Genomic DNA, 14910 nt, shown 5'->3' on the forward strand with positions numbered 1-14910 from the left:
CGGACTGGAAAGATGTACCCATCAGTTTCGCTCGTCGAGTCTATTGTTTAAGTATAAGTATAGTTTTAAAGCAATTTATCAAAAGTCAACTATTATTTTGGAGACAGTATAAAAGTCGGAACGCGCAGGATCGCTACTATCATGGGGCTGCCATTGCAGTTTAAACAGAAAGAAATGTTCGTTTCATTGTTTTTTTTTTTATCATAAGGCGTTTAATTAATAATATACGGGGTTTAATTTGTTAAATTTTGGAAGATTAAATAAAATTAATGCACAGCAAGAGAACGCTGTGGTCGAGTTCCATGGCTATAAGATACTCGCCAGTGGCGAGGTCGGTAAAAATAGGAGAACAAAATCAAACATTTGTCGGTCGTGACAATTAGACGAGGTGGCGTTGCCAACATGTTTTCAGGAACTCTATTATAGATTTTATGAGATCTCTGCGTTCATACGGACTCTTTAAGCGATCCTGATCAAGAATATATGTATACCGTAAGGGTTCAAAACCGCTACCTTCTGCATGACCCTGTAAAATCTGGGCATCGGCCGCTTAAGATTAAATAAAAATCAAATACTAAAAATAAACATTCAGTGTGTCTGTGGTGTTGGGATTTCTTTATAAACTGATGCACTATGGGGTTTGGGTAATCTTCTTGTTTGCGGAAACCTTTACGCATCTCGTCGATTAATTAGGAGGCCTTTCAGCAGACTGAAATTTTAATTTGACCAATTGCAGCTAAATATCGTCTTGTGTAAATTTCTATTAATTTCTGCCAATATTGCAGAAAAAGTTAAAATGCCTACTAATTGAGTCACGGGTATCTGATAGTCGGGGAAATCGACTATACCATACTCTTATTTATATTGGGACCCATCGACATTGTAGGTCGGACTGTTTGTCTTCGATTGGCTAAATAGAATGAAACGGGAGTTGATATGCGGATGAGTGACTGCAATAAAATAAAGGACTTGATATGTTGGTTGATTAAGAACAACAGCTCGAGAGAACATCAAAAGGATACCGGACGAAAATAAATAAATAATAATAAAAAAATAATATGCTATAGTCGAGTTCCACGACTATCAGATACCAGTATAGCTAGTGGAAGTGCAAACGTGAAATTTAAACATTTCCTGGAATATCGGTAGGAATTATGGAAAAAAAATAATAAAATGAAAGAAAAGAAAAAAACTTAAATTTTAAAAATTTGTGGTTTTACGGCTTGTGGGCGTAGAAAAAAGTTTTTGGGTAAATCTATAGAAATTAATTAGATAAATAAACAAATTAAAACATAGGTGGAGGTGGAGTCTTAATTGTGGTTAGGTCTACACTAACTTCAGAGGACGTATTTTTTGAGTTCCTTAACATAGAATTCATGTGCGTAAAGCTGTTGTTAGAACGATCTAAATAAAATACGTCTACATTTGTTGAGTTATACCCTCAAACCGCCTGTATTTTGCATAAGTCCTAGCTTAGGTAGCTTACATGAAATTCGTAAAACTACTTATCTACTTAAAACTATTTAGACCGACTCGTCGCGGGGGCAATCTTGTGACCCGAGCGTGGGAATTCCCTGAATAGCACTTCGGGGTTCAATTACTTATTGAGTATTTTGAAGTGTTCAGATATTTTGGTGCTATAAAATACAATTGTTAGTTTTAAATTTACGGTGTGGTAAACAATATTATCTTGTATACAATGTCATGTTAATGTGTGAACAGCTGTCATTTTCCAAACATCGCTGTTTATATGGCAGCTCATACATTCCTCCGTCTTCTAAATTCCTTGAGTATTTTAATCATTTGTCCGATATTGAACTGTCTTAAACAAGCTGCCCGATGGGCATATTGGTAGTCATAGGTTTTTTTTAATATATCTGGTACTACGTGGTCCTAAGAAGAACAAGAGAGAATGCTAGAAACAAGACAAAATAATTCAAAAGTTGCAAAACATTGTTCAAAAAGCTATACGTGGCAGTTTAAGGCACTTTGTGGGCGTGGCAAAGATTTTTCTGCAAATCGATAGAAAGCTACTAGACTAATAAACAAAATATAAAATATAAAAACATTTTTCCCGAATAAGCTGTCCGATAGGAACCAATTGAGAGTTCAAGGTGATTTGATTAATAATTGGCTTTAATTTGTCCGATCTTTACTCCTGCAACATAATGACGTATGCCATAACTATTTTTTACACGGCAATCAAATCATTTTTGAACTCGTGTTCCGATGTACTCTCCGATTATCTCCGACAAACCTTCTTGGTTTAATAAAAAGTTGACACACTTAAGAAATGTAAATTCCAGAATTTATTTAAAATTTAAGGATACCGGTTCTCAGTCTATATTTTCTAAATAATTAAGTGCTCGGTTAATGCTGTGTTACAAGAACTATTTAAACCGTTGTTAGTTCTAGTTGGCACAGGATCTGAAACAGTTTTATAACTTCTTTAGCTCTAAGCTCAGAACGATTTCATACCGTTCCTTGTTATTTTTGGAAAATACTGTAACATCGGATCAGGCAATAGTCAATCCATTTGGCCAGTTTTTTCAAACAACATATTCTTCGATACCTTATTCCGAACAGACTTACTTTAGCGCGGTATCAAAATTTAATTTAATATTTTGTCCCACTCTAAATGAAAGCTCAGTGCTTTACGATCTTCAGCTGTGTTTTTAGGTTCTGTGCGGAAACCCTTTGCAAGTTTACCTTAACTCTGGAATCCTTACAGTTCCCCCATATATGGAAGGAGTCCCTTTTGATCCCCTCCATAAAAATGGTACCAAATTTGTTGCAAGCAATTACAGAGGAATCTCTAAATTTTCGGCTATACCTTAGCTTTTTGAAAATGTTATCACTCCTCATTTGCAGCACTTTTGTAGGTCAATTATATCACCGTGTCAGCACGGTTTTGTGAAACCCAGATCAACAACCACTAACGTTTTAGAGCTAAGTTTCTTCCAAATACAGGGCTTTAAAAATAATTGTCAAATAGATGTCATCTACTCTGACTCTAGTAAAGCATTTGACTCTGTTAATCATTCACTTTTGGTTAGGAAACTTGATTTAATAGGTTTCCCCGTTGATCTTCTAAATTTGATCTTTCTTGTATTCTCCGAGTCACATCCGGCGTCCCACAAGGGAGCCACCTTGGTCTGCTTCTTTTTTCTTTATTTATCACTTCCTTTGGTGATAAAACATTCTCGTGTACTTATGTACGCAGACGATGTTAAATTATGCCTAATTTTGAGGTGTTAACCCAAGACACGCGACAGAATGACACGTGTTAATGATCTTGGTGTTCTTCTAGACCGTATTTCGTCTATTGTCAATAACGCAAGGGGTACGCTTGGTTTTATAAAAAGGTGGTCAAAGGAATTTAATGATCCTTACATGACAAAAAAAATTATTCATTTCGCTAGTCCGTCCGATTTTTGAGTATCACCGGTTTGAACTCCGTATTGCGCACTCCACTCTGACCGCACAAAAAACTTTTTACTGTTTGGCTTACGGCGCATAATTTGGGATGCAAACCTTATATTACATACTTTTTCCAGTAGACTAATGTTAATTTACATTCATTAATTTAGCTAAACGTAGAACAATGCTTGGAGCTATATTTATTTGTGATCTGTTTCGTGATGACGTTGATAGTCCCGACTTGGTTAGTCGGCTGAACTCTGTTCCAAGCAGATTACCCCTAATTTTAAATCATTGTAGATCTAACTATGAGTTGCATGACCCCTACAGAGTATTATGTTCTGACTATAATCCCTATCCTATTATCTCTAATCCTGACTCTCTGCCGCTCTTAAAGCGATCAATACTAACTTTTTTAACACATAATTAGATCTTACTAATATTTACATAATTTCGCGTTTCTTTACTACTTTCTATATAGCGTCTATCTTCACGCGAATCGAGCCGTACGATACACGCAACGCCCCTCGGCCGGTTAGGCGGGACGTGTGACTGTGTTACTCGCGCGAAAAAGAAAAAAGTGTGGGCGTTTCAATTTTGGGCGGTTTGTGTGCGGCAGAGTAGGCGGTGCAAAAAGTTTATCGGCAAATCGATAGAAATTTACAAGACTAATAAAAAAGTTTAAAAATATCACATTTTTCAACAGTGTGGTCGTGACAGTTTTCTGCGGATTGTGGGCTTTCGAATGGGAGTGGAAACATTTGGAAATAAACTTGCGCTGCGTCTATGTCTTTGCAAGCTGCCTTCTTAATCGGAACATTCTAGCTTTTAATTTGTAATTCCTGAAATCGAGGCGTTCATACGGACAAACGTACGGATATGGCCAGTTCGACTCGGTTATTGATTTTGATCAAGAATATATATACTTTATATGATCGGAAACGCTTCCTTCTGCCTGTTACTTACTTACGAATCTAGTACACACTTTTACTCTATGTGTAACGGGTATAAATATAAGAGTGCCGTTCGTTCCACTGCTGGCGGCACCGACTGCGCAGCTCCGCGGCATAGGCAAGAATATTTTGAATAAGAAAGAAACGGACATTGAATAAATGAATCCAAAACGACTCTGACGTGTCTCCTGAAATGAAAATCTAAACTATTCACTGTATACAGCGTAATTATCGGAGTACTATAAGACTAGTCAAAATAATAAAACATCCGAATAATGCCTACATTAGGATAAAGAGCACTACATTACGGTCAAACGAATAAAGCAACTAGACTAGACTTACAAAATCTGAGTGAGTAGCGTGATGTGTGTCAAAAAGATTTATGTGAGAAATGGACAAAAAAGAGAGGTGGCATACAGAAAAATAATATTAAAAAAAAAGCCCCCTCACTTACGGCAGCTATTATTAAGATCCCTTGGCCGCTAGGCCATCTCACAAAAATTCAAGAGTATAAAGATAAACAGGAACGCACATTAACTCTGATATTCCAAACACTGCGAAAAGAATAATAAAACAAAATCCTTAAAAGAAAAATACATCCAGAAGCTGAAAAAGACCTGAAAAAGCTGAAAAGACCTGCCGGTCTGCGAGGGATGCATTAAACATGAGAATAAGGCCTGTGCAACATCCAGCTCCGGCAACGCCAAGCTTTTTAATCTGACCCCCGGAACCGAGTGTCTCAAAGGGTATATGTATAAGCAGGCAGCACCCAAAAAGGTGCAGGATCAACGACTTTCCCTAACCACCGCCCAGATGACTTGAAAGAAAGTACCAGTGGAAACATTGTAAGATTGAGCGGTAACCATTCTGTACAAACGATAGAAAGTAAAATGTAAAAAAATCATTACAATAACCTAACACTAAATTTTCTTTTTAAATTAGGAATACTCATATAAGTAAATTAAACCCCAAAGATGATTAAATATATTTATCGAATAAAATTACATACCCAAAATGGGGTTAGCACATGGTATGTTCCAAAGTAAACAGGACTATTAAAAAAAAAGACAACAAATGGTTTTATCGGCAAAAGCAATTAATTTTATTCAAAGTAGTCTCCTTCTGCTTTAATACAGCTTTATGCACGGTCCAAAAGCATGTCTAACGAGTGTTTCAGCTTGTTGCCCGGTATGGCCGCTGGTGCAAGCCTTCCTTTCATCGGTAAATGCATTTTTCTGAAAAGGTAGATACAAAAAATGTGAATTCGAATGAAAATCTTATAAAAAAGTAGAATCTTCGATGTTATATATGATTACAATCCTGCTGCTAGCCATTATTATATTTTTAGTAATACATTTATTTTAAAGGGATATAAACTAAAAAAAATTATATTAAAAAACTATGAATAAGAAATCATGAATAAGAATTATAAAAATGAAAAAAAACGAGCAAATAATCTTATAAATGTACGAGGCGATAAAAGCGTCAGTTGTCTTTTCTTTTCACAAACTAAGTGTTCTTTACTTTCTCAAATCGTTCCATTCTTAGCCTATTACTTATTACGACGTATTGGTGTGTCGGTTGCTCATCGTGCGACCGGGATACACAAAGTAGTGTCTGTAAGCACGAACTTAAATCGGGAATAAGCGGGATGCGTACATTGTGCTTAAAACTATGTGTGTATCTAGCAATGTATGTAAATTAGTTTATTATGTGTGTTAGGAGACGGTCCCCCGCTGCAGTCACTCTACTTTGGCCGGTTGGCCGATGAGCGTAGTCCACAGGTAGCGGGCGGTCGTTCCTCGCTCTAGTTGGAGATCGCTAAGAGCGTCTAGCCGCCTGGCTGTATTTCCTGTTGGAATAGGAAGGTTATGTTAGGGGAACCCTTCTTAACTGCTGGCCTAGATACACAGTCAGTTTTCAAAATGATAAAAGATATTTATCGGCTGTTGCCGGAGTAGCTAGCTCTTTTTAAGAAGAGGTCTCGCTTAGAACTGAATCTTAAATTATAACAAAAGCGACTCGCAGCGGCCACGCAAATATGCAGTGTTTTGCCAGCTGCGCACGAGCATCCGGCCCAACGCTGGGTCAGCACGCCGTTATTATGTTTCATGCACTGAGCCAACTGTTCTAGTAAGTTGGCTCGTGTTAACTACTGCCCCTTCAAGACTGAGGCCGCCCTCGGCCGCACCCAATTTAGCTATCATTTCATTGATTTGAATCGCGGATCTCCGTGCTCCGATGAAGCGTAGACAGGCAACACCGACACAAATCACTACGCAACAAACCGCTGCTGTGATTAAAATTATGCGATGCGACTTGTTAGTATTCATCTCTTTTCCAAACTCCTTAATGAACTCCAAGTTACGTTCACTTAGTCGGTGAAGGTAGGGGAGGCTCATAACTTCTCTGCTGGCGGTGATATTTAGAGATGGGAAGCTCGCGACCCCTGGTGCTCGAATCTGGGCCATGTCGTGGTTTATAAAGGTGGTGTCGTTTACCACATCGCGCTCGTTGAAGGTGATGAGGTTGGTACCGTGCAAGTGGACTTCGGCCCCGTTGTCCACTGTGACCCTGGTTGGCCGGTCATTGATAATGATAATTCCTTCATCCACATAGGTAAGCGGGTTTAGGTCACTCGGCTATGACTCGCAATGTGCCAACGCGCCTGCGTGAGCTTTCTGTTGAGAGCCGACAAAAGGTAGTCCCCGGCGTTGGGATGCAGTTTTTAATTGTGTGTACTTCACCGCCACATTTTGCTACCATGTTGCCGCTAATTCTGAGCATGACCTTGCGGGTGACCGGGAAAATTGTGACCTTCTTACAGGCTAATTTGATTTTAGGAAACTTAATGATAAAGTGTATTATGTTATCGGACTATAATACTTTCACGGACGATGTGGACATAAGATCCAGATATGTCTGCGAGGTCTAGTATGTTTGGACTAACAATATTGTTTTTTGCCAGTGTTCAGCCAGCATTAAATTTTGCAAGTCTATCATCAACATTCTATTCCTAGCTAGCAGCGTCTCATATAAATGGCCTGTGTCAATTTCCTTTTTTTTTATGTGTTCGTAAAATTTGATTTACTGCTGTTGTTAACTGGTTGATTCGATTCTGAATTTTCGTATTAATTTTAATCTGCCTATTGTTTGCCTGAGTCAACTGCCACTCCGTGAACCTGACCTCTTCTAAATCTTCGGCATCCGGCGTGCCGCTACTAACTTTAGCATTGCGCCCAGAAATGCTAGGCTCCTTGCGATCCTGTGGTGGACTCTTAAGGAATCCAGCGTGTCTCGCAGATGCGAGGTGTCGACCTCCAGCAACTTCCTCACATGTGACTGAGGAAACAATTCGCTCATGCTACTAGTTTCCTCTAACACTCGCACATACTCTGAAAGGTTTGCCGAGTGCGTCACATACGCATGTTCTTCCCACACTAGTATGTCTCCATCGATAATGGGAATATACTTTGCTCGTGAATAGTCAGTGATGTGCGCCGACACCACTGACAGTGAGAGGAGGACGAAAATCTCGCACCTGTGGAAATTTAACTTTTATTCACTTCTTCTTGCCCGCTGAGGTTTTATACCATCACCAATTAAAATTAGGTTAAACTAAAAAAAACTTGCCTTTGGCAATGAACTTAATACCTACTAAATTGAAGCTTGCCAAACGGCTGATAAAAGGTAGGAATAATAAAAAACTTAAAAAAAATGCCAAACGGCTGATACACTGTGAAGGGGCGGCGCATTAACGATGCTAACGCCAAAATGGTTGTCAAGCATTGCCGTGATCGTGTGCGATTTCAACGAAGGTTCGTTATCACAGTAGATCATTTTGGCCCTTGGGAAGAAATTCATGACCTATAACAGGGCCGGTTTTAAATCCTCGATGCTTCTTGACGGCACATGTTGTACAATGGCAAATTTTGAAAATTTGTCAATCCACGTGAGGAAATATTTCTTATCTGTCGAGAAAATGTCTATATGTAGCATTTCTCCCGTACGAGAAGGGATCGGTGATTCGCCAATCTCCTGTTTTTTTTGGGTCCCTATCGTACTGAGCGATTTCGTTGGCAAGTTTGGCCATTTTCGGGAAGTAGTACTCTGTGAGAACATGCTTCACGTTTTCTTGGGCCGATCGGTGGGCCCTATTGTACTCAGCTAACACGATCTCCCTCTTTTCCTCGACTCCAAAAATATCTGTAACACGATTTTTGCAGTGCCAGAATTTTGTTGCCGGCAATCTCCGAACTAAATCGTCCTGTATCGGGCGTTTACACCCCTAGGAACTATAGTGTCTGCAAGGTCATTAAGCAAGGACTCTTTGCCGGTGAAGTTAATCGCGTGCCGTTTCTTGTTCTTGAACAGAACGAACGAGCGTTTAAACGGAAAGCGGGCCTCCTCTAGAATTATTTGAATCTGGAAGCAATTTAGGGGCTTGTCCGTTGTTTCTATCGTGTGCGTCAGGGAAATTTCACTATGAATTGTCGCAACGCACGAATCTGCGTCCTGCTCTCCCATGACATTAACCTGCTGCCTGGAGAGGGCATCTGCAACCATATTTTCCTCTCCGGGTCTATATGTTACTTTCGCACCTATTTCCTCGATTCTTCCCTTCCACCTTTTAATTTTTGCGTTAGGGTTTGAATCGGACACTGCGAACGCCAACGGCTGATGGTCGGTGTAGAAAGTTATATCCTTTACCGCATACAGGTAGTGTCGCAGCTTAGCTAACGCCCAAACGATGGCCAATAGTTCTCTTTCGTTTGTCGCATTGTTAATTTCCCTGTCCTTTAATGTCCTCGAGATCATCGTAATAGGACGCCCCTTTTGGGAAAGTACTGTTCCAATACCGTAGGCCGAAGCATCCGTCGATAGATGGAATGGCTTCTTGTAATCTGGGTATCGGAGCATCACATCCTCGGATGCCAAAATCTTGCGCAGCTTTTCAAGAGTATTTTTTTGCGTTTCATTGATGTGCCGCGATCTATGTTCGAAATAGGCCTTGCTATCGCTGCAAAGTCCTTAATGAAGCACCTATAATAGCTCGCGAGGCCTAGGAACGATCTAACATCGTGTACTGTTCTTGGTTCGGGAAATTCCTTTATGGCCCTGACCTTTTTCAGGTCGGTGGTAGTGCCATCGCCTGTGACCATGAATCCAAGAAAATACGCTTTTAAAAAAAAAAAATGGATTTTTTCACCGAGACCCTCATGTTCGCATCGCTTATAGTTTTCAAAACCCAATCCATGTGCTTGATATGCGCATATTCATCTTCTGAGAAGATTTTTATGTCGTTAACTAAACGTTTGTTCTGAACACCGTCCTCATTTAGGCGCTTTTTGTCAACTACGCATACCGGGTTGTAGACTCTGGATTTCTTTGTAGACGAAATCCGCTGCCCCCATAGGGTATGGATATAATTTAGCGTAGATGGGCTCCTCGCTAGTTGTCCTAATTGTGGCCACCACGGACGTATTATACGGCAGGGCCACGTCGGGGTCCGCGAAGGCGCTCTTTCGGTTTCTAATCATCTCCCTGAATGCCTTCTTTCTTCGTTTACGTTAGTGAAGTTGACATTAGCGCATCTATGGAACCAAACGAATGGCCATGGAACCTCTCAACCTCATTGCCCTATTTTAGCTGTGCAGAAGCAAGGCAAAGTGTTGCGCCGGCCTGTGCTAACAGATCGGCCCCTATTATCCCATCAAGTTATGTAGGATCTGGTAAGACGAAAAAAGTAGGTCTTTAAATTAAAAATCGAGACGAAACCTTTTTCTATCACCAGATAGTGCCATGAATCGAATGAATTTTAAAAGGTGCGTCCACCGGGCGGACACCCTTTAGCTCTTTGTAAGGTGGATAAAATTCAATAAGGAACTTCATTGGTATCCCCGCTACTCATGGTCTGAAGACGGGTAGCAGGGATTTTATATATTGATTTTATATTTTGACGATTTTAATATATGACGTTAGAATCCAACTCGTAGATGGCGTCGTCATTTATCTCTGATTACGCTCTGGCGGCGTTATATGCTCCTGTCTTCTCTTCCGCCATTTGCGTAATGCAATTAATTTTCTGCTGTTTCTTTATTGCGCCTGTACGCTCAGAAGTGGCTGGCCTTCTGCTTTGGAAGGCCGGTGCCTGGGTCGGCCGCAGAATCCTAGAAAACGAAGGGTCAACATTCATAGGTTCTACCGTGCCATTGTTTTTGTATGGCTTAGCATTACGCGGGTCGGTGTGCACGTGCGCCTTATTCTGCTTGGTAAAATACGGATTTTTGGCATTACAGGGCTTTGAGTCATACTGGTGGTCGCATCTATCAAACTGCCTACCCTGAATTTTTGCACCCGGTTTACGCTCTTTGTCTTCTTGACTTCTTGCGAAATTGGCTGCAAAAACATACCTCTCGTGGTTAGCTTTTACTTATAGTGCTAACGCAAGAGCTGACGGCATGTCCCTTGGCTTAGCCGCGAAAAGCACGTCAGTCAAGTTGCGTTTAAGCCCCGAAACGAAAATGCGCAAAGCATCGTCTCGGAACTTGTCGCACAATATCTTTGCGTACTGTACGTGTACGTGAAATCCAGGCGATTTATAATCGCATCGAAATTAGGCACGGTGCCAAACGAGGACAATACATTATCGGCCGCGCCCCTAATCTTATTTCTAATAATGGTCACCGCTTCGTAATGTCGCGATGTGCCGTTGTAATTCTTAATAATTGAGTCCTGAGACCCTGTAAATTCTGGTAGGTATTTAACCGTGTCAAAGGTTGCGCTACACTGGGTATTATCAGTAATGTCTATGGGCTCGTAAGCCCTTATTTCGGGCCACAGTTTTACGAAGTTAATTTTGTATTAGCTGATTATAAGCCGCTGCCTCTGCTATGGCGTTGGATACAACCGCCTGAATTACATTTCTGATTTGCTCTGGGTCTATTGACATTGTTTGAGAATTCGCGGTTACACGTTTACGAGAGGGAGCTAGATTTTCAATATCGGACTCTGAGTCGCTGGATATTGGTGTGCTATTGCTATATGTCGAGAATGCGGGCTTCATGCGCGGTTTAACTTGCCTGCGCTTGTAATAGCTGTCTTCGTGGGTAGCAGGTGCCAAAGGCAAACGAATAACAACCAAAAACAAAAGCTACAGCGCCGAATACCGCGCTCGAATCGAATGGAAACATAAAACAACAACAATAAGTAAACAAGCGCTGCTTTAAAAATTAATTATTAAATTTTCACTTTCACTCAGATAAAACTCGCGTTATTTTTCTTGGTATTGACCGGCCATTTAGTAAACTTGCTGGAGAATTATTTGATCTTAACTTAAAATAATTCAAAAATTTCTGGCTGTAACGTTGACGTTTAATTGTGATTTTTTGTGATACCTATAAATATATTTCATCTTAATAATTTTAATTTCGCAGACTTAAAATCTTTCAGGCATAAATTCCCACTCACATGTTTTTCACCGTATTCGAATTGATTTAGCTACTGATGACTGTTAGGTGGTGATGGTGGTCGAACCACTGGTTGAGCGTCAATTAGTTTATTATGTGTGTTAGGAGACGGTCCCCCGCTGCAGTCACTCTACTTTGGCCGGTTGGCCGATGAGCGTAGTCCACAGGTAGCGGGCGGTCGTTCCTCGCTCTAGTTGGAGATCGCTAAGAGCGTCTAGCCGCCTGGCTGTATTTCCTGTTGGAATAGGAAGGTTATGTTGTTAGGGGAACCCTTCTTAACTGCTGGCCTAGATACACAGTCAGTTTTCAAAATGATAAAAGATATTTAACGGCTGTTGCCGGAGTAGCTAGCTCTTTATTAGCAGAGGTCTCGCTTAAAACTGAAACTTAAATTATAACAAAAGCGACTCGCAGCGGCCACGCATATATGCAGTGTTTTGCCAGCTGCGCACGAGCATCCGGCCCAATGCTGGGTCAGCACGCCGGTATTATTTTTCATGCACTGAGCCAACTGTTCTAGTACGTTGTCTCGTGTTAACTTGTACAATAAATAACGTAGTGTGACTGTTTGTTAGATTAGTTAGAGTGGCTGCTTGCTACATAAATAAATAAACTTATAAATAAATATAAAAACTTTTTATAGAGATGTCCAATTTTTGAGGAAGTCAACCGAACCTCGAAAACTAGTTTATTCAAATATAATATACAATTTTGAATTTCACTACTGCACTAGTACACAGAAAGAAATCGTTCTAGTGATAATACCAAAATGTAGAATCATATCGAAGATAATAAGCGCTTGTCAAAACAACACATTAGCATCAAGAGGAAAGTAAAACAAGGGAGAATGCTATAGGCCAGTTCCCCGACTATCAGATACCCGTTACTCAGCTAGTGGAAGTGCGAAAGAGAAAATTTAATAATTTTCTGGAGTATCGGTAAAAATTTGGGGGCAAAAAAAAAATAAAATGAAAAAAACTAAACATTTTTTTAAGTGTGAGCGTAACAGTTTTGGGCGGTAGAATGGGCGTGGCAACATAATTTAAAAAAACTTGCGCTGCGTCTATGTTTTAGGAATCTGCATGCCCTATCTAAACATTCTAACTTATATAGTTCCAGAGATTTCGAAAAATTTCCGTCCCGCCATTGAATTTCGAATGTTTTTTTTTTGTAATATTAAATATTTAATATAGAATAAAAATTATTTATTGACGGCTAATTAAAAAAATTAATAAACCATCTAAATTGTTTCGCGATAAGAAATAAGAGTGACTCAAAGGCGGAGATCAGCTGTTGTAAATGAAAGTTGTATACGCAGCCACTGCACGAATTTGACCAAGCGGAAATTCGTTTACCGCTGATATCCACTGCTACCTAAATCAACATAGTGATCTGCCTGAAATCTATCTACATGTGATAACGTAGGCACTGTCATACACCAGAAGTATCCGCCTGTCGAACAGGTTTTCACATCATCAAGACTCAAGATTAATGGCCCAATTACCGTTTTTGGAAACTACTTCAGCGCTGGGGAAGAGTCGTGACGTTGCTACGCGAAGGTTTTTATCCCTGGAAATGCGATTGCAAAGTCTCAAGCAATAAAATAAAGATATATAAAGTTCACGAATATTTATTCGGATATTTATATTGAAATCTCATTACTTCATACCACATCATTGCGTACTTACGCAGTCAGCACAGTCAAACAATAAATTTAAGAGTGGTTTTTGACGCTTCGGCAGCTACGTGATCGGGAGAATACCTAAATGATTCATTACATAAAGGTCCAACAGTTCAAAACACGTTAATGTCTATACTCCTGTGATTTAGAATGCATAAATATGTGTTCACTGCCGACATTGAGAAAATGTACAGGATAAATCATAAGGATCAACATTACCAAATTATTATATGAAAACGACCCTTCAGAAAATTTAAAATGCTCTTTAAATTCAACGGAAACTTATCAGATCCTGCTTAAGTCCGGATTCAAATTAAGGAAATGGTGCGAAAATAGTATCCACCTTATCCAAGGAATAAAAAAGGAAGATGTAATCCCTTTAGTGCAATACTGCGTTCGGGGATTGCAACACAAAAACTTTAGGAATTACATGGAATCCTAAAAGTGATCAACAAGTGATCAGAAACGAATACCACTAAAAATATAAGATGTAGTTTCTCTCTAGTTGACATAATAGCAAAAATATTTATGCAAGGTTTAGTAAGCTATAGCTATAGTAAGCTAAACATAATGCTGCTGATATAGCTTGCAACGAACTGTTTTTCTTGAAACTGCTCGCTACGAATTGCAACGGCTAGCTCAGAGAGTTTGTTCGTCCCACCAAATTTATGATTTCTGTGATTGCCCAACTAAGGAGAAGACAGGGTTCAGATTAAGTTAGCTTTATTGTTAGACCTTGCCGTAAGCTGCGCGGAGTCGCTCCTTCGTCGTCCTGTGGCGTCCTCGACAGCGGACCCCGTGCCGGCTAGAATAATATCTAGGATCTCTAATATCTCTTCCCAGAACCACTGTTGCAACACCTGGAGGCGCACGTCCGTTAAGACCGCTCCTGTCACAAGACACCAACCTCTAACTTCACAATCCCTTCTGACCACGCCAGGTCCCTGTGTTCTCCGTGTCCCGTATATCTCTTCGTTGCTTCGCTCCGTCATTTGCAGTGATTGTCCTTGTATGTCCGCTTTTGACACTAACGGCTAATTCCTTGCTGCGTCCTGCCCGTCTTACTGACCGGTATCTTATCGACGAGTGCGCGTTTTTCACTGACGGGTTTGCTATTACCTTTCTGACTGTTGCTCTCTCACTGTCCCGAGCTGCGCTTGCGCCGTCCTTTATAGGCCGAGGTAATCCCGTTATTTTCCTATTTGCCCACCGCCTGCTCGTGTTCAAGGTCCACAAATGTCCCTTTATTCACGGTGCGTCCTCTCTGTGCTCGTCCAAAGTCCACACCTTTACTATTCGACCGCTGCGCCCTTCGCCGCCTAATTTCTACATAAATGCCAATAAGCATGAATCCTGGCATGACTTTCTATTTCATCCCGATAAAAAT

At 40.3% G+C, this 14910-nt stretch overlaps 1 long non-coding RNA gene across 2 annotated transcripts; it reads right to left on the reverse strand.

Annotated features, from left to right (window-relative positions):
* Positions 1-5448: 5448 nt before the first annotated feature.
* LOC113564603 lies at positions 5449-14671 on the reverse strand. Of its 2 annotated transcripts, XR_003408121.1 has the most exons (3): positions 14643-14671; positions 11844-12077; positions 5449-5608 (listed from the first exon to the last, which is right to left on the reverse strand). It is a non-coding gene; the product is annotated as an uncharacterized LOC113564603 (long non-coding RNA). The 2 variants fall into 2 exon arrangements; XR_003408120.1 differs by lacking the exon at positions 14643-14671 and having other exon boundaries at positions 11844-12268.
* Between the last annotated feature and the right edge of the window lie 239 nt (positions 14672-14910).

Source organism: Drosophila erecta, unplaced genomic scaffold (assembly GCF_003286155.1).
Source record: "Drosophila erecta strain 14021-0224.00,06,07 unplaced genomic scaffold, DereRS2 tig00000219-arrow-pilon, whole genome shotgun sequence".
NCBI classification, from domain to species: domain Eukaryota; kingdom Metazoa; phylum Arthropoda; class Insecta; order Diptera; family Drosophilidae; genus Drosophila; species Drosophila erecta.